Source organism: Patella vulgata, chromosome 3 (genome assembly GCF_932274485.2).
Source record: "Patella vulgata chromosome 3, xgPatVulg1.2, whole genome shotgun sequence".
NCBI lineage: Eukaryota > Metazoa > Mollusca > Gastropoda > Patellidae > Patella > Patella vulgata.
The window spans coordinates 24,391,019-24,411,188 of NC_065881.2; the positions used below are offsets into that span (position 1 = coordinate 24,391,019).

Consider the following 20,170-nt stretch of genomic DNA (forward strand, 5'->3'; position numbering starts at 1 on the left):
GTAAAATTGATTCTTCCGCAGCAGGCGGGTAGGTGCGATTTAGCAAGCCCTTCTAGTAAATTTATTACGGTAAAGTTAACGGTACATATTACCTGGAAGATCGAGACTTGTATACTGAACGGCAGGTGCTCATTTCAGATAAGAAAATGTCGACTTTCGTCTGATATTGTGAAGTTTCTCAGTTTATTATGTGATATTTCAAAGTAACCCTTAGATTTTGCTAGTAATATACAATCATGAATGACCACAAGAAAGTGTATTTAACTTTAATATTTTTATTGACACTAGCCAGCGTGATTTTAATGGTTGTGGGCTTTGCGACTGAACATTGGATTATTTCACACCCAGTGAAAAACCGCACAGCAAATGTGTCGGGCGAAACCACAACAAAATTCACGGGAGTTATTACATTAGGGTTATTTAAAGGGCATAGATCATTAGATTATGGTTTTGGGCTCAGATCCAGAGATTTGTGGGGTGAGTAGGCCTATTTTTTAAACGAAATCTAGCTTAGCTAGCTAATTTTGTCATGTTATCTTTCTACATTGTGACAGTATAGAATTGGAATAGAATCAGAATATAGTATATTTTGCTTAGAAACTCTCCTTCGGGCAAAGATATCAACTTTCTTGGAGGCAGAAATTTACAAACTGAAACAGAGTGTATGCACATAATTAAGAAAAGAATATTCTTGTTCAATACATGTACATAGTAACTCTGGTCTACATCCCCGGAAGAGAACATAATACTTTATTATTATAGTTATAGTAACCTTAACATAATTCCTAGTTATGTGTTAGTTATTCAGTACTCAGACAGGTGATAAAAAAACTGATATCAGATCTCAAAAGAGACTTTTTTCAGATACCATTTTTTTTATCAGTGGGACAAAACAACTAGGTTGAAGTGGTTGGTTTTGGTAGACAACCCGCTGCTTCAGGTGCATAAGTACAATGTACAAAATATCTACCTAATCCCAAGACTTCTTCCTGTCAATTCTTAGGGCTGATAGCCAGATGAGAGTCTTGAAAGATCAGGCTCTGTTTCTTGTCAGGTGTTTGGAGGATAGGAAAGACAAAAAAAAAACCAGGTCCATATCTTTCTGATCAGGGAAGAAGTTGACCACAACTCTCAACCCTGCTGTGTCTCGAGAGTAGAAATGATACTATATAAGTCCAGCTAGCATCAGCTACTGTTATCTATAGTCGCATTCAATATCAGGTTTTTCTTCAAAACAACGATTGATTATTGTTATTTATTACATTTCTGCCACACCCAACTACAATTAAGCGTACAATCCTACCTGACATGGGTACAAATCATCTCTTTTAAATCAAAGTGTTATGTTTCATTAGTCATAATATGATATTATCTTATTTTAAAGATGCTACCAGCATTAATAAACAAAATGCTTTTAGTGATGTTCTCATTGCTAGGAAGGAGTTGGACACTTTAGACTAATTAGTACTAGTAAATAATATTTAGTAGGGAACTTGAAGACACTGATTATACCAGATTCTTGCAAACATACATGTAACTGTGTGGGGTTTTAATTAATGCACATATCTTATGTATGACCTGCAGGCAATTCACTGAACATACTGAACTTAATAACAAAAAATTAACTTCAGAACATTGTTTATTATAAAACATGGGTTATATGTATTTTCTGTGATGGGCGTGTATATGGAATACGCTGGAGACTTCTGTAACAAGCGTATTATTTTGCTTGATCTGCGAGTAGATTACGTCGACCATGTGACTTGTACAAAATGGTAAATAGCCGAAAACATAAGATTGATGTGGTAGCTGCTATTCATTTACTCCTAAAACGCAGAATATGTAGAAGAGCTCTGTGGACAAATCGAAAGTTGTGGTGCAGGAGTTGGATAATGTCAAGAAAATGACAAGGGGTCTTTTCAAATTTAAACAGAGGAGCTGGAAAATGAAGACACCAATATGTACAGGTCTCACCTAACTACTGGTAAGTCAGAATTGACTGGCAAATGAGATAAAATGATATTTTGAATGAAGGTCTATTTTGAATAACGAGGATTCATTTGTCCACCCACAAAGAAATAAAATAAAAAGCACAATTTATTTCTCCATTTTAAGCAGTACAAATGGCTATCTCTAGATATGTCTGTTTCTTGGAGTCTACAATCATGTTCTTATGTGAAATACAGCCTTCGGGTAAATCCATGATTAGTGCTATCTCACGAGGTTCATTTTTAATGGTTGCTTTCATCCAATTTTAGGAGAATGGGGTGGGGGTTGGCGCATGTTTTTATTTTGAATTTGGAAACTTTGAAGTGGAACAGGAGTAATCTGATAATTTTGGAGTTCATTCATTTCAGCTTTAAATATCAAATTTTGAAAATGGTGTTTTAGTATAGCTATTTGGTTGTCAAACTTTTTGAAGGACTGTGCTAGTATAAGTGCACCAAATATATCTGCTTCTCACTGTTCACAAGATTTACTTGATTGTTGTATATCTTATTTCATTTCATTCTCCAAAAACTAGCAAAGACAATCAAGAACCACAGCTGCTTTTTCTTCCTTTCTTTTTTAACTACTTTTGATTTTTACCGCAGGAGTTTGGCATTCATCTCAAGTTGCTTCTCGGTTGTGGCAGTGGAGAACGAATTTGTTCATCATGAAGTAGAAAACTTTCATTGTCATCAGACCTGTCATCATGTTGATCATCAGAGACCTTAAATTAAATATAATTTGTTAATTTATACTTTCAGATACCAGACACTCCTGAAAAATGAAAGAACATTGCCAAAGAATTCAATGAGAAATGGTATGACCCTGCACAAAAAAAAGGTCAACAGTTGCAAAAATTAAATGAAAGTTTTTCAATTTCATCAAGAAGCCCATACACTGAAAATTACCAAAATATTAAAATTACCTTCCAGAACTCTCATTTTTCAAAGCTGTTCAAGAGGCCCATCATATGCTCATGTCATATCCACCACCACCTCCACTCCCACTCCCACCCCCTATTTTCAAATCCAGATCCAAACCAAATTACAATTGAACCCATTTAGAAGTAAATTTGATCGATTGATAGGCCTATGACGGTGACACACATCGGCAATTCTTGACCACTTACTGGTCATAGCGAGTTTACCAACCATTTCTGTCATTGTTACACCTTTCGCAACACGATCGCCGTCGTAAGATATTCGGTTCAAAATATCTAACATGCTAGATATGGGCGATTGATCTAGCAAATGGTTCCCTGAGCAGAATTTTCGTCGCTGTCAACGGGCACACAGATGGTTATTTTGTAGCGATTTTGAAAAACGGCGCAATCAGGCGAAAAGAGACCCTTGTCTGCCCTAGGTATATTTCCCATCTATACTGAGCATCATAAAAAAAACACTTACATGTATGAACATTGTGTATTATAAAACATTGGTTATATGTATATTCACCATGAGTTGATAGGGAATACACATGGATTACACAGTTCAATGATTTTATAGGACTAATCTTTTTTATTTTGCACAGTAACTATTAAATCATATTGATCTGTCTATCAGGTATCATGCATCTTGAAAATTAAGAATAAACGTAATTGATTTTGAATAATAATATATTCAAACTTTCTTTATACTCGCCTACTTAAACTTACTGTAACTAAAATCCAAACCCTTAGAATAATATGTTTTTCACAATGTGTGTCGAATTCCATGGAAACCACTAAAACTGTTAAAGTTTTGGACATGTACCTCAGCAATTGCCTAGTAGATTTGTCTCAAATTATTCGAAAAGGCAATCCCAGTACCTCTTTTAAAAGTTTCAAAAATGAAACTTGAATAATATTTTTTTAATTTATTTTATACCATGTAAAACATTTGGATTAATGATTCCTATGCAACTAAGTAGAAGTTTGGTCTACAGTAGCGAAACTGTGTATAATATATGCAATAAAATTTCAATATGTCATGTCAACCATACAGACTGTAAATAAATGGGGATAATGTTGTATATTAGTCTTGATAATGTACATGTTATAAATTTACTTTTGTTTACATAAAGTCCTTTTCCAATTGATTTATAATCGCAAGATAGATATGACCTTTTTATGAAATGACCTCCAAATGGGAAGAAATGGGCTTTCATGTCCTTCATTATTGTTAAAATTGAGATTTATACACATACATGTATAGTACAACAACTTTCACATGCCAGCCTTCTATAGAGAAAACATTGACAATTCTTCCATTGTAAATTTTATTTATTTGTCTAAACTTTATGTTATTTAAAAGAAAATGTCTACTGTACATGTATCAGCAAAACCAATTAAAGATGCATTATGTAAGATTTAGATAGAGAGCTGACAATTGTTGCTATAATAGTTTAAAAATAGGTATTTAAAGATTAGCATAGTCTTGATTTTCATTATCACCGTTGTTACTATAATAAACAAAGTCTTGATTGTCCATTGTTAAATTGAATTATTAAATGGTGATCAAGTTTCAATCTATTCAAAATCACAACCATCTAATGATCTAGAGAGTTAATTATGGGCTTATCGTGAATAAATGTTTAATGAATAATTTATATAAGATTTGAGGCCAAAAGAATGTAACATGTAGAAATCTTGCATACTTGCATTATTTCTATGAGTGTAAAATTAAAAATAAATTACTGAATAAAGATCAATACCTTGAATTTTTGAGAACTGTGTCAAAGACAGAATTGGATTTGTTTGTTGGAAACAAGACAATTTTAGATAAATGGAAATATGAAATTTTTAAATTATTAAGGTATAACTCGAAGCAATCCCCCCTGAACAAAGTACATGTAGAGCACTTGTATACCCTGATCCACATGTTATAAATAAAGAAGAATGATACTGTGTAATTAGATATTTTTAAAAGAATATTTTGTGTAATTAATTACCTTTTTTCTATATTACCATGTTATTATATGTCTTGTATTTATCTTGCACATTATAACTTGTTACTGATTGAATTTAAAAATTAAAATCGCTAAACCCAAAATGGGAAAGTTGGCAATAGATATGTGTGGTAAATTTTATGTCATCATCATACATTGAAAGTTTAATACAATAAATTACTAGGCAAATATTGTGTTTAAATATTAATATGTGTATATGCACATTTTATGTAGGCCTATTGTGTGAAAACTCTTGATACCGTATACATGTAGTAGTATTCATTTATACACAGTTGTCTGTAGTCAAGAACATTTTAATAGCCTTCTCAAACAGTGTACATTTCAAGAAAAAATTTCCCACCATTGGTTGTTCACTCACACGACTGTCCTATTATTCTAGGCTATTGATCAGGGTGATAAATGTCAATATAACGTGACTGCAGGTATTTACTGGATAATCTTGCCTATCTTATGTCCAGAAGAGACTAATCAATGGTATGTTCTGATCTTGTTAATCTGTTTATTTACTTGTCACTCTGGCTAAAAAAAGATAAAAAAATTCTTTGAATGCTCCCAAAAAGAGTAACTGTTTCCTTGTCATGTTTGACCTACATTTTGTAAACGATCTGCAGAATTTCTATTACTACCGGTACTGTCCCCAAAATTTTATGTGGAATCATAGAATGTAGCATACATTGTATGTATGAATTTTTTATGTGTTGTTTGGTAGTTTATGAGACATATTTATGTACCCATGGTTATCTAGCTTACTTGTGCTAAAAATAAAATATTTGAACCAAAATATTTGAACCAAAATTAGCAACATATTGGCTTAAAATTTCTTCTGAAACAATTTCAATTTCCGTCTACGAAAGCTACCATTTCAAAATTGCTCCCCCGTGCCATAAATGTATTTAGACTGTATGCTGATATAGAAGGATAATTAAGCATTGAAATGATCCAAAAAGTTTCATCGCATACCATAAGGATAAAGAATGGACTAAAACTCATGCCCCAAATCCAAGACTAATTACATGGCACATGGGGCAGTTTGACAGGATTAATCAACAAAATATCCAGAATTAGGAGGAGTAGGGATGGTGGTCAAGGTGGAGTACATCTAGAAATAGAAGGGGTTCAGGTTGTGGTCGCTGTGGAGTATATCTAGAAGTAGAGGGGGGTGACGTCGTGATGGATTGTATCGCAAAATAAAAGGGTTGTATATATATATATATAAAAAAAAACCCAGTAATATGGAAAAAAATAATGTCAAATGACACTCAATTTCTGGAACAAAGAAAAATATGCCATGTTTTTAGTTTTCCGAACAATGAGAATTTTTTAATAGACTAGAATTTTTAAACCAAGTCATATGATGCAATCTGCTGATAAAAAGATTTCCTAGAATCTCTATGTTTAGGTACAAAACACTATATTAAGCTAAGGCTTATTGTCTAAATAACATAAAATTTTTCCATAAATTTTAAGGTCAGGTAGATGCAATGTTTTGTTTGTTTATTGTTTTAAATCCACATTCATCTCTATGTAAATATAGAATGATGTCCTGGTTGTGTAAAAAGACACTGTTTAGAGTTTTATAGAATGTATACCCTATTACAAGTATAATGTACATTCTCTGATTTGATAATGTACATCCTACACCACTGACAATGAGAAACCATGCTGGAAAGTCCTGAGGAACTTTCCTGGTAACACTTGGAGCGAACCCAGTGGCAGTGAGGAGTAACTGTTTCAATATCATATAATAAAATGATTCATTGCTCCCTTCGTAATGCAAAAATGGAGATATTGAAAAGTTTTAATTGATTCTAAATTTATTTATTAAGATTTCCTTCTATATGGCCCTGTTTGTCATTAATGAAGGCTTGAAATTGATTCCCAGAGATTCATAAAACACAGCGTACATCGACACAGCAACTGAAAGTAACACAACTGATCGGTTGCAGTCAATCTACGTGCAAGTGATGATGTATGCCGGGCTTTAAGAAAGATTAAGACTATGCCCACATATATGTCTGATTATACGTATGTAGTACTTACATGTTCATTAAGCTGCTCTGTGACAAATAATATTCTAGTTGCGATCCTTAATACATAGCTACTAATCAATGAGAATCCAATTACAATTGAATCGATTTGTAAAAACCCTATTATTTTATTCTAGAATGATGACGTATTATTTATGTAAAATTTGCTGATATATTAGCGTTAATTAATTAGATGTCAATATAGCAATATAGCTTGGTTCTGATCTTCTTAATTAAAATATAAATGGGAGAGAAAAAGAATGGGGTTTAACATTTTCTTAACACAAACTAGGTCATTTTGGGACTAACGTATGGTTCAATTTTATTTCAATAATTTGCTTGCACGTTGGAATCTTTAGCAGTGGGGTGAAACCGGAGAAAACCCACGAGAATATCAATGGACACATGGTGTACTATATTTTATATGACTTTAGAACAGTAAATGATGTTAGTCTGATTTATTGTGGCAGTAGCAAGAGATAAAAACTCATACAAGAAGCAATAGAAATATAATAATAGAAACATTATAATCATACCAATAACTGATTAATCTTTTATGTCATGTAAATATAATACATATTGATTTAGTATGTTGTTTGATAGATGGGGATAAATTTACAATAATTCCACATTGATTGGGCAAAAAATTGTATGAACAGTGGCCTGTCATCTATTTAATTCTGTGATATTACCTGACAAGGAGTACGGTTGCCTGGTTAAGTTTTTAAAGTTTGTAATATTTTTACGGCAAGGGCAGGGGGATGACCGAATAGTTAGCACATGCGCGCTGTCGCTGCCATTGAGTCAACTGGCGTGGTTTCGATCCCCAATTGTACATGACAAGGAGTAGGATCGCCTGTCCAGGTCCTCAGGTTTCCTCCCACTGCTGAAGACCCCTACAAGCAAGCAAATTATTGAAATAAAATTGAACCATGTGTTAGTCCCGAAATGACCTTGTTTGTGTCTAGTGGGTGTTAAACCCCATTTCTCTCTCTCTGCCATTATTTTCCCAGGTTCTCTGATTTTGTCTCGTAGGGAAGGAGTAGATCAGAAGGTCTGTCATTGAGTAAAGTGGCAGCTTGTACACCTGTCGAACTGTATGTGTTTTTCTCAGGGTCCTCCAGTTTCCTCCCATTGCTAAGGACCCCTATGCGCAAGCAAATTATTGAAATAAGATTGAACCATAATGTCCCAAAATGACTTAGTTTGCATGAAGTGGATGTTAAACCCATTTCTCTCTCGCTCTGTCACTCTCTAGCTCTGGAGGTTTTTGACATGTGACTTTCTACCAGGAAAAAAAACCATAGAGTTAAGAAGTTTGTTTGAGAATCGAGGAGTTTTCTGTAGATAGATAGGGAGAAAGGAAGGTACTGACAAGTTTGTGTAACTAATGATACATGTCAGACGAATAAAAAAAAAAAGTGATGTATATCTACCGTACATGTACTTTGTTTGAATTTGAAGAAGGCACATTGTAAGGTGTACACTGACATTATCAACTATCATGTGAAAGAAAGAATTTTCCCTGTCTCATGTTAAGATGTGAGATTGCCATTAAAAATTGAGTTTTTCAGGAACATTATATTTTTGTAGATATTCGGGAAACCCTGGATTAAGACCCTGTCGTTGTAGGTCAAGAAGCACTTATCAGTACTGAATAGTGGTATTAAAAAGATATATTAAGCTATTTTAGATTACTACATATAGTGATATATTTAGATTTACTAAGCATAATCTTCACTGCACTTTATACCCTTTACCCGATTGGCTATTAAAGGAGCTAAATCTGTATTCTTTGGCACCTAGAAATGGACATAAATGCGTCGCAATGCATATAATAATGTAATATGAATGTATATAAACTGATTTACATTCTATCGTTTCTATTTTTACTGTAATTTCTAATCAGTTATGATCGTTGAAATACCCGAAGAGTCCAAATTGAATGGCAAGTCTTTGGTGTCTGGTTATTCCAGTCTACACCGGTAGTATTCTCCTGTGGGATATGCTTAGCCTCATTCATTGAGTCACTTCATTACAAATACTGGCACACGATTTGTGTGTCAATTGTAAAATGTTCATTTTGTCTTAAATATTGGATATCAGAATTCCATCTTTTCACGGTAAGATAACAACATTAATGTTGATTTAAATTGACCAATAAGTTGTGTCTTCAATGTTGAAGACTGTGGATGATATTGAGTTAGCGACTTGTCTCCTTTAAGGCCTTCATTAAAAGCTTTGCTTGAAATTAGACCTCAAGAGTCCAAGAAAGATTATAAATTTCAGTATAGATAACGGGACAAATGAAAGTATATGCAGACAATTGACTTTACAAACTCATTGAGTCCTTCTCACAACTTCCCAGCCTTTTACATGCTACAATATTAAAATATTATGTTTTCCACTCCCAACAAATCTTAGCTTAGTTATGGGTGTGTAGATCTCATTCTAACATTTTGCAGTGTTTACTTATCTTTCTACATTATGTTTATTTGAAATATATTCTGTTATATATCCCATATTATCTGATTTGAGATTGTATATTAACATGTCTTTTAATTTTATTTTCTATTATCTATATTTCCATAATCTTTTATTTTACCTGTATAACTTTCTTTCCTTGTATTTATTTTAATTTAGTTGTGTGTGATGCTGGATTTGGTTCCTGTATCTTTTGTAACGAATCATCCACAAAAACTCAAAATAAAATATTGGATACAGCAATTGCAAGATATAAAAACTCTTCATCAGGTTTCATTTTCTTCTTTTCATTTTCTTAGCTTCATTTACGTCATTTGCTTTGCTTGCTTTTATTCCTGCAGATATCTTAAATTGTGGTGATGGAAATCTGTAGATTGTCTGTAGTCAGACTTTACTGTTAATACTTCATTTTTTTAATTTTACACTTTACCACTAGACTGTCACTATTCTTCAGAGGTGGGTTTAATTGTCAAGATTTGATTTTGTATTACTGGCAGAATCTCAGGCATCCTGTTAGTGCAAACTGTTTGAAATCATGATTATATTTTATCACAAAACAAGCCTTTGTTGAGAAAAAATTGCTAATCAATGAAAAGACTGAAATTGTGGCCAACAGCAATATCTCAATGAAAATAGTCAGAAATAACTGTTCCTCAAATGCAAATAAAACAAAATACTTATCACTTTGTCCTCTATGTATTTATTTCATATTTTATACGTTTTTTTATTTCATTTTCTTATTACAATGTTTTGTAAATTACATCTTTAATCTTAAGGATATTCACTTAATTTAATATGACAAGTTATGTTATGTTATATTATATCTTTATCACATAATGTCAATTCAAATCATCATATAAATATGCCTTGTTTTAATCAATGTTATTATACAGTGAAAATACAACTGTTATATCTTTTCACCTTACAATGTGCAACATAGACAGAAACAAACAGCCAAATATTTACACAAACAAGTAAAAGAAAGACATTTTCTTGACTCGACATTGTCAAATGTTGCATTAAAGTATAAAAGTTAATCGTACATGTATTCTGTTCTTTGACTATTGGCAAAGGAAAAGTCTTAAGCTTTTTGACATTGTGATGACCTTTTAACCAGAATTTAATGTATCAATACTAATTCTACTTTAGTTGAATGTGGACATATCTTGTCATCACCTTTATCAACATCTATTGGTCCAGCGTCATTTCACAATTTCTTAAGACTGTAATGCAGGAATGTACTTGACAGATTTTTATATTGTAGATCACATTGGAATTTTTGCAAACCTGATTGGATTATTCATAAAGGCATGTAACTGTGTCTGTATGTAGCTGTATCTTGAAATAAAAACCAGTTGTTAGAAATATTTCTTGAGCTATCATTGCAGCCTTTTCGGATTTCACAATAAAATAGGGTTGGTTTTTCACACAAAAATATATCCTTTAATGCTAACTGCATTATTATCATATCCTAAATCTAATATTGTTGGTTTAGTTATTGCCATCTTGGTAACATAAGGGCTTTAGGGTTTGGCACATTGAATAACATGTGCATGTTATTGTTTTTTCTAGATCAGGAAAAATAAAGACATAGCTTAAATGCTTCAAATGGTTGTATTGTGCATGCTAGCGATAATATCTGGAAAGCTTATGCGCTTTGGAAAGAAATGATCCTATGTACAGGTGCCTTAAATTGTCATGGTTGTTATTCATCTAGCTGTCTTGGCTGAGTGGGCTCAATTGAAATTTTACTTAAATTTCAAATAATGTTGCGATGACATGTTACATATACCTTCCTTGATTTGAATAATTTATGAATAACATGGTACATCACAAGCTATCTGATTATAGATTTGCAAATATGTAAATTTGATATGTTTGGTTAGTTATAGACCATCGACTATGTAAATGTAACATATTGAATGACAATGTTATCAGGGTGTGGATAAAATTTTCCTTAAATATAATCAGACATAGTAATTTAGCTATGATTCAATCTAACATTTCATATCTTATGAAGTAAGACGTTAAACCCCATTTCATTTCATATCTTATGAACTGTATTTTAGTACAATTCAATCTATATCAATAACATTTCATATCTTATTTCAAAACCTAGAGCTGTCTAGTCAATCGAATAAGACGAAAAATCGAGGTCCCATGTACACATTGGCGTGCACGTAAAAGATCCCTTGGCAGTTGGAATTCGATATAAGAGTAGGCTGTAGCGCCGCTGCCCGAGTAAAATTTCCCTCATAGCACACTGTATGTCATATGCCTGTCTTCATTAGCCCAGTTTAGGAGCAGAACAGTAGGACGTTAAACCCCAATTCATTTCATATCTTATTTCAAAACCTAGACTGACATGGTATTTTAGCTAACCTTGGATTCAATTTATATTGATGCATGTAATAATATTTCATATCCTATTTCCATACTCAAGCTATTCTTACATTTAATTAAAGCAACATAATAATTGTAAATCTAGATAACTTTGGTAACAACACAATTAGAATTCAAAATGGCTCACATGGCTGCGATTAAATTTTAAGAATTTTATTTCATCGAATATGAGAAAGGCCTTATATCAGCTATTCTGCCCAACCTGTGCTTCATTTCATATTTTTCAATGTTTGTTTTGTGTAGGAAGCATCATTATTTATATATACCTGATGTTTGTTACGATAAAAATCAATCAATACCTGACATTTATTGATAAATAATTTACTTGATGTAGTCAGGATGTGTATCACACTTTATCTTTCACTGTATGTAATACTTATTGTAAAGATTATCAGACTTAGCGAACCTGAAAACATGGATGATTGTTAAAAGATTTAGAATTGGCAATACAATTTAGATGGTGTCATCATAATGCAGATCTTTTTACCTGCCCTGACCCAACTGGTGATCCGTTTTGGCCATCGAACAATCAGGGAACCTGTCAGGAAAATAAACCAGGGATAATCGGCCCATTTTACCTCTTCACCATGTTTCAGAATTATATTATGAAGAGATGCCCCTCTTTTGTAAAAACGCTACCAAATAACACCTGCCAAAATCTGGTTGCTTTATCATTTGTATACCACGAAAACCCTGTTTACACTACAATAATGAAACAGTCTGGACCTTTAACTGTACCTGTAAATCCTCAGTACTGTAAATAGGTCCAAACAGAACAGGTCCACAGTATTGATTGAGTACAGATTTGGGATAGATTAATATTTGGTAATGCACATGCTTTTTTTAGTAGTAACTTTTATCATATTATCCCACATGGCCTTTATTTCATAATTAAGATCCAATGTAAATAGAGTTTTAAGTGTGTTTTTTTTTAAAATGCTCAGCTATTATTCAATGTATATTTTTGTGTGTTGCAGTGAAAGAATTGAATGATCTAGGATTGTTTAATTTTGGATTATGGGTGTCAACGATTGTGATGTTGTCTCTAGGAATAGTTTGGGGTATGGTGGCTATTGGATTTACTGTATATAATGTATTTGGTAAACCAATAGAAACAGTGACAGGAGAAATGGGACTATATCTCTGGAATGGACTGGCATGTAAGTAAATACACTGTCTGAATTATAATTCTTAGGCTACTACTGTAACAGTAGGGAGCCGTGGTAAGTAAGATGCTGGCTCGCTCCCAGGGTTGGCCGAGAAATTTCCTCGGGATTTTCCAGCATAGTTTCCCCTTGTCAGTGGTGCTTGACGTTGGACCTGACAAGGAACAGTGTTTAGGTGTTGGAATGGGGAGAAAAAAATGTGGTCTTGTGTACAGTGGTGTTCATGTAAAAGAACCTTTGACAGTTGGATTTCAAAGTAACAGATTGCCATAGCATCGCTGTCCGGCCAAATTTCCCTCATGGCATATCCCTGTCTTCATTAGCCCAGTCAGTACACAAAAGTAGGATGTTAAAGCTATTGTCATTTCATTACTGTTACAGTAGAGCACAAATTGCTACATGAAAGAATTGATAGGTAGTCAATTCATATTTATATGTTAATCCAGAGTCTGAATTTTGATATCCCATCACTGATCCAGACTCAAAATATTTATCCGGCCAGCACTCTGCATTCTTTCAGTTATATCTGACCCACTATGAAAAAAGTTTGGTGACCCCTGTTCTACTGGTACTTCTATGTTCATGAAATAATGGTTGAAGAAAGAATTGATTCAGGAAACTAATGTAACCAGTTGTATTCAACAGGCTACATGCTTATTTATTGTCAAATTTGATTTTTCTACAATCCCTTGTCATGTAGTTTTGTTATATATTTTCAGTAAACTTCAGTTTGTTGGCTGTGCTACTATATGTTGGTTTGTTTGTCAACAATTTACAAGTCAACCTTTTACCAGAAGAAGACATTCTTGCTGGTTTCTCATCCAAAGATAAAACACAGTTTGACCAATCATTTTATTGCGTGGTGGGCGCTGTCGGAGGGTTTTTCATCAATATTATTTTATTATGTGTGTCTGGGCAGAAATGTTGGTGTAGTTATTCACATGCTGGAGAAAAAGAGATAGACAATGGAATGATTCTCTATTAATGGATCTCCACATAGTCTTTATTTCTTTCCCACGAATAATCCAATTGGAATCTTTATTGTTTTCCCAAGATAAATCCAATTGGCAACGCTAATCAGATCTAGCTCCTTTAATTCTGTTGCAAAAACAAAAAGCTAACGGTAGACATTGACAAACTGTTTGCTGAAAATTTTGTAAGAATTATATGAAATGAAAATATAAATATTTTTAAATCATTGATAAGATTATGATTCCTTCTTCCAAATAATAAAAATATCTGACCTCTATTTAATTTGATTTCAACATTTAAATTGTAATTGACTTTACTGATGTCAGATTATTTTAACTAAATTTTAAAAACCTACCCCAAAATGCATACCAATGAACAAATGAGTTACTAAATATATGACATCAAGTACTTTGTGACATCATTATTTTCCAGAAAACTTTTCATTAATGATCAAATATTTCGAATTTTCAAATATTGCAAACAGTGTAGACTTCTATTCGATTTTAATTTTAGATAATGGGTAGCCCTCATGGGTCATACAAAGGATATATTTGAAAAAATTAGTTTATCCTATTATGAAAATAAAAACAAAATTCAACTGAAATTTTTCCAAACTATATGGTACAACTTTGATATAAAATCCAGTCGATATCACATTTCTTTCTACAAACTGATCTATATTTAGTAACTCATAGAAATCCTTGACTAACTTACATTTTATTTAGAAATACTAACCCCGACTGGCAGTAAATATAAAAGACATGTAGTTCTAAAAGGCATGAAAGAGAAAAAAATATTCTGCCCCCATGCATGTAAATTATGACCTCTGACCAAAACCACTTGCAGTTTTCTGTTACAGTAAATGAACAAGTACATATAAATTATGTTAATTTGTTATGTTTATGTATGTAAATATATATATACACTGTATGATTATGTTCTTGAAAGGACACACCCTCTTTGACTTGGATGTAAAATGAAAGTTTTGATTTAGTTGATCTAATAATGACTAGAGAATCCTAGTCAAAACATTGCTCAGTAATAAGCAGTAATTGTATTCCATAGAATTTTGACTTGTGTATTGATTTAATCTACATTTTAAATTTTATGTCTCTGATTGTGTTAATGATGAGCTTTAACCAAGATTCAAAATGGCAAAAAAAGAAACTTTTAACAAACAGATCAATCTTCAGTTACTATACTGAAATGAAAATTTAATGGTATAGATGCCTGATCACTAATGGAAGTAACACATCAGATCGAATCTGCAAGTTATTTTCACCTAAATCAAAGAGGTTTTGTTCCTTTGTCATTGGTTGTCTGTTTTTTTATATGCCCACATTTTCATGTGGACATATATTGTCGTCGCCCCTGTGGACACTCTACAGGTCAAAATTGTATATCTCCCAAAGATCTTGGTCTCTTTGTAAATTGGCATGTATCGGTCCGTAACTTCATGGATTATGGCCCCTGACTGTATGGGAAATCATGTTTTTAGCTTGTGGACGCTCTAGGGGTCACAATTTTCATACGTTTTTGATGAAACTTGAAATGTATGTTTATAACCCAAAGATCTTGGTCACAATTTTATCCGATTTAAAAAAACCTTTACACATACCACTGTTACACCCTAATGATGCCCAACAAAATGGCTGCTACTTGTACGCAAATAGAGTAAAAGGATGTAATACCAAGGTTGTGGACTTCTATCACAATTTTTATCCGATCTTGATGAAACCTAAAATATATGTTCATATCCAAAAGATCTTGGTTCTTCCGGATATTCGTGCAAATTGGACCATAACTTCCTGGATTATGGCGCCTGATTGTACAAAAAATCACATTTTTTTTAGCTTGTTCTCTGTACATCTCTTGCAAAATGTGGACATATCTTGCATGACAACCGCTGGTACAATATAATATTGTATATTCCTTTTAACTTACATATACATGTGTATTTAAATGTTGTTTTATTAATGGTCAATGTGTGTAATTAAATTTGAATTGGGGCTCTTATCTTCAAATCAGAATGTCATGTTTGAGTATGGTAAGAGCATTGATTTGAATCTTACCTTTGTTTGCTGATTAAAAGTGATGTCACATTTAACAGAAGTTTTTTGATCGCTACAATGTTTTACAGCTGCACTTTTCTTTTATATTTAAACAAATTAATTTATTAGGTACCAAAGTCGATTGTTTATAAGTAAAACAACTATTTGTAAATTGATTTTGGATTTAATGTGCACTTCATGTTAAAAACTTTATACGCAAAGCCTTCAAAATGAAATTTCCGTCCCTATTTGAAATGCCTGAGGAATTCTAAATATGCAAAAAATAAGCCTTAAACCTTTTATCGTGGAGAAATAAATATTCTTAATTGCCTTGTCAGTTTTATACACCACCCACTCTTGTAGTTGTAGACTCATAAAATTGAATCAATTCTGTTCAATCTTGAACTTTGAAACTTAGCATGTATGTATGTGAGCTTTTAATATGAATAAGCCTATCATATGTATATATATATATATGTGTAAGCTTATTTTTGTGTGAAAAATAAGCAGTGAAAACTAGGTTATAAAGTATTTGAAATATTTTTAATTGTAACAATTTTGATAGCAAGCTTAAAGGACGTATAGCTCTAGTTTTTGGAACCTTAAAATAGACATGTTTTTTTTTATTCATAACAAAGGACACTCAAAACAATAGAGTACAAGATGTTGTGCACTGATTATAAAATGTTCATCGTGTTTTAAATATAGGATATTAGGATCCTATATTTTCACCATGAGATAACAACATCAATATTGATTGAAATGGACCAATATTGAATTCTAGTTTGTGTTTTTAATTTCGAATATTCAAATGATATTGAGTTAGAGGTTTAGCTCCTTTAATTTATGAATAGAAACATTAACTTATTTGATTTGTGAGACAGACACTTCCTATTTAGAATTCTGAAAGGTGTTAATGTGAAATAGTCATGTCGCAACGTATTTGTCTTATAGGTTTTGTTTTATGTGTAGTGCAGTCCTCCTGCACTTACTAATGTAGGCTCAGATTTGAAAGTAGTCTGTTGATTGTATTATTATCAAAATCCTACTTGTATTTTACAATGCAGTAGGATGACTCAACATTCCTTATATAAAATACAATGAATAAAAAAAAATCACCAGTTTTAAGTACTTGTAAAATAAGAAATAATGTTAAAAAGTTGAATTTATAAACATTGTAGTCTAGCTGTCCAAACAAACAAATTTCTGAATACATCACAGACAGACAATCTAAAATGTTATGATGGCAAAGCAACATATGTTTTGGTTAAATATAATTGGTCAGATTTTTCCAACCTTGTGTTTTATCTACTCTTGGAATATGCTTTACAGTGTTGTTTATTTGTCCTACATTGTTTGTTGTTTTGTTTTTTTTACATTGACTTAAATAAAAAAGAAAATTTCTATCCAGAATATCATGAAATAATTATTTAATTCCCAACATTATTTCTTATTTTGAAACCAAGTTTTGACTGTTTTTATTTATTGTCTATAAATGTGTTGGTTAATTGTTAACATTAGCATTATATGTTAACATTTTACGCTTAATATTTACTAGCATTAGGATGAGTAACTTCCCTTGGATTGTTTTCCATATTAATCTATGGATAACAGTCACTATACAAATGTTTCAAAAAGATTTCACTGGTTGTTATCAAGCATACAATTTTTCCATAGTACTGTGTTGTGTTATATTATGTTAATCACTAAATGCCATTCAGAGATTCTTTTATTAATTGTTTAGATTTTTAACTGGTACTAATATTTGTTGAAGATTCAGTCAGCCCTATTATTTAACCTCAATTGTGTTAATAAATTGTTTCTAGTAGGTTGACAATCTGGGGTCCTGTATATTAATTGTATACGAAAAGGTTCCTTTCAAGTTTTGTCCTCAGACCTTAAATGATATAGATTTCTTCTTTTGAAGCAATGCAAATGATTACCCATTTAATCTAAAGTTACTACTATTAAATTTTATAGATTTGCACTATAGACATATCAGATTATTTATCAATCACTTTTGATTTTTTTCCATTTTCATGGGGAAAGGATTTTTTTAAGAAAAATATTTTATATATACCGGTATATTATTTACTTACATGGTGTTGTGATTTTAAATTTAAAAACAACATTCCTACAAAATACCCATAAAAGGTATTATTAAATAATTCTATTTTTTCAATATTATTTTTAAAATATAACTTTTATATCTTCTGACGTATTCCCTTTTAAAACATATTTTCTCCTATATTATTTTGAACAATTCATGCATTCACAATTCCAATTATTTAAATTATAATGTCAGTTTGTAATATTTACTTGAAGACTTATTTACTTACATGGTGTTGTGATTTTAAATTTAAAAACAACATTCCTACAAAATACCCATAAAAGGTATTATTAAATAATTCTATTTTTTCAATATTATTTTTAAAATATAACTTTTATATCTTCTGACGTATTCCCTTTTAAAACATATTTTCTCCTATATTATTTTGAACAATTCATGCATTCACAATTCCAATTATTTAAATTGTAATGTCAGTTTGTAATATTTACTTGAAGACTTATAACAGGTAACAATGTTACATTATGTGACTTCATCACCAGTGTCTCAAACTTGCTGAAATTTCTCACAGCCTGACAGACTGGTAACTTATTGTGGCCCTGCCAAAAAACTTATATTCCGTACTATCAATCTGATTAAATGAAACACAAAATTACACTTGAAAGCCAATAAATGAATTATTCATTTACTGGTCCACCAAATTGACAGTTTAAAATTTTTCTGGCCAGGTGTGTCTTCAGGTCACCATGCATTTCACTATTTTTATCATTTCAGACTGACTGTCATTAAATCGGGTGCTTGGCAAATATACTTTTTCCGACATTTTACATATTATATTCTATAATATCAGTGAGTGCCCTAGACATTTGCAAATTGTTATTGCTTTAAATAACAAAATTTGCTTACACATTCAAAGAATAAAAATAGTTAGGTTTTCTAACAGTAAAATCTTGAACAAATCCAAATGAAATGATTTTTAGATTAGCTGAGCTGAACAGATGTTATAAAAGTTAAATTTAGAACCTTAATTTAAATATATTTAATTCATTTTATCATCATACATTTGTTTTTAAAATTATGTTTATCATCCCAATATACAAATAAAATCCTAAATTTATTTTAAATATGTTGATTTATTTTAATTTATTGTTAATTGCCTAGTCCATTAATTGTTTGTATTTTTAAATTAATTTATGTTTTTATTTTAATTAATGTTGTGCTATTTGTGTTTGATTAAAGAGGGGGTTAAGAGTTGAATTACAAGTTATGCCTAATGTACTTCCAGTCAAATGTTTGAATTTACTTGTATAGAGATTTTGAAAAAAAAGAAAAGAAGTTGATTTATTTAGAACTATTATTTTGTACAAAATCTAAAGAAGCTGACCAGATTTACTTATTACAGAAATTAGGCATAACTCTGTAAGTTGCAAATAGTTCCCCATGTAGTCCCCCACTCTACCGCCCAATCCTTCACTTAATTCTAGAAATGATTCCCATATTGTATTCAAGTTCATTTTGTTTTTATAAATAAAATTTTCCTCTTTAAATGTGTTATGGTTGTTTTTCTTCTCTGACCAACAATAATACAAATCATAATTCTGAATTACTGCATTGAAATTTTCTTGTGTGACTATGAAGTCATCTCACGAAGACAGAAACTATTAACTTTATAGTTACAGGATCACCATTGTCAGATGCAGAAAATTATTGTTATTCAAAGGAGACATAATGAAAATGAGTTTGTCAATGCTTAGACTTTAGACACAATTTGTGGGTTGCCTATAAATTAAGTCCTAGCCCACAGATCTGGACTATAATGTAGTCAACTGTCAACTCCCTGACCTATTTCACAAGAATAAGCTTCTGTTGGCAGCATATTTACACCAGAGAATAGGTGTTATCAGTTATGACAGATGTTTTGTCGGACAGAGGCAATATAATTCACACTTGGTCTTCTGTTTCAAAAAATGTGTAATTTCTCAGAACTGAAGTAGATGTGTATACACATATAATTCACACTTGTCTTCGATGCAAAACGTGTATTTCCTCATAACTCACAGTAAG

General features: G+C 31.7%; 1 non-coding gene across 1 annotated transcript; it reads left to right on the forward strand.

Annotated features, from left to right (window-relative positions):
- The first annotated feature begins 69 nt into the window (after positions 1–69).
- LOC126814785 (uncharacterized) lies at positions 70–19,653 on the forward strand. The gene is made up of 4 exons (XR_008787724.1): positions 70–477; positions 9,606–9,716; positions 12,827–13,009; positions 13,735–19,653. It is a non-coding gene; the product is annotated as an uncharacterized LOC126814785 (transcript).
- The last annotated feature ends 517 nt before the right edge of the window (positions 19,654–20,170 follow it).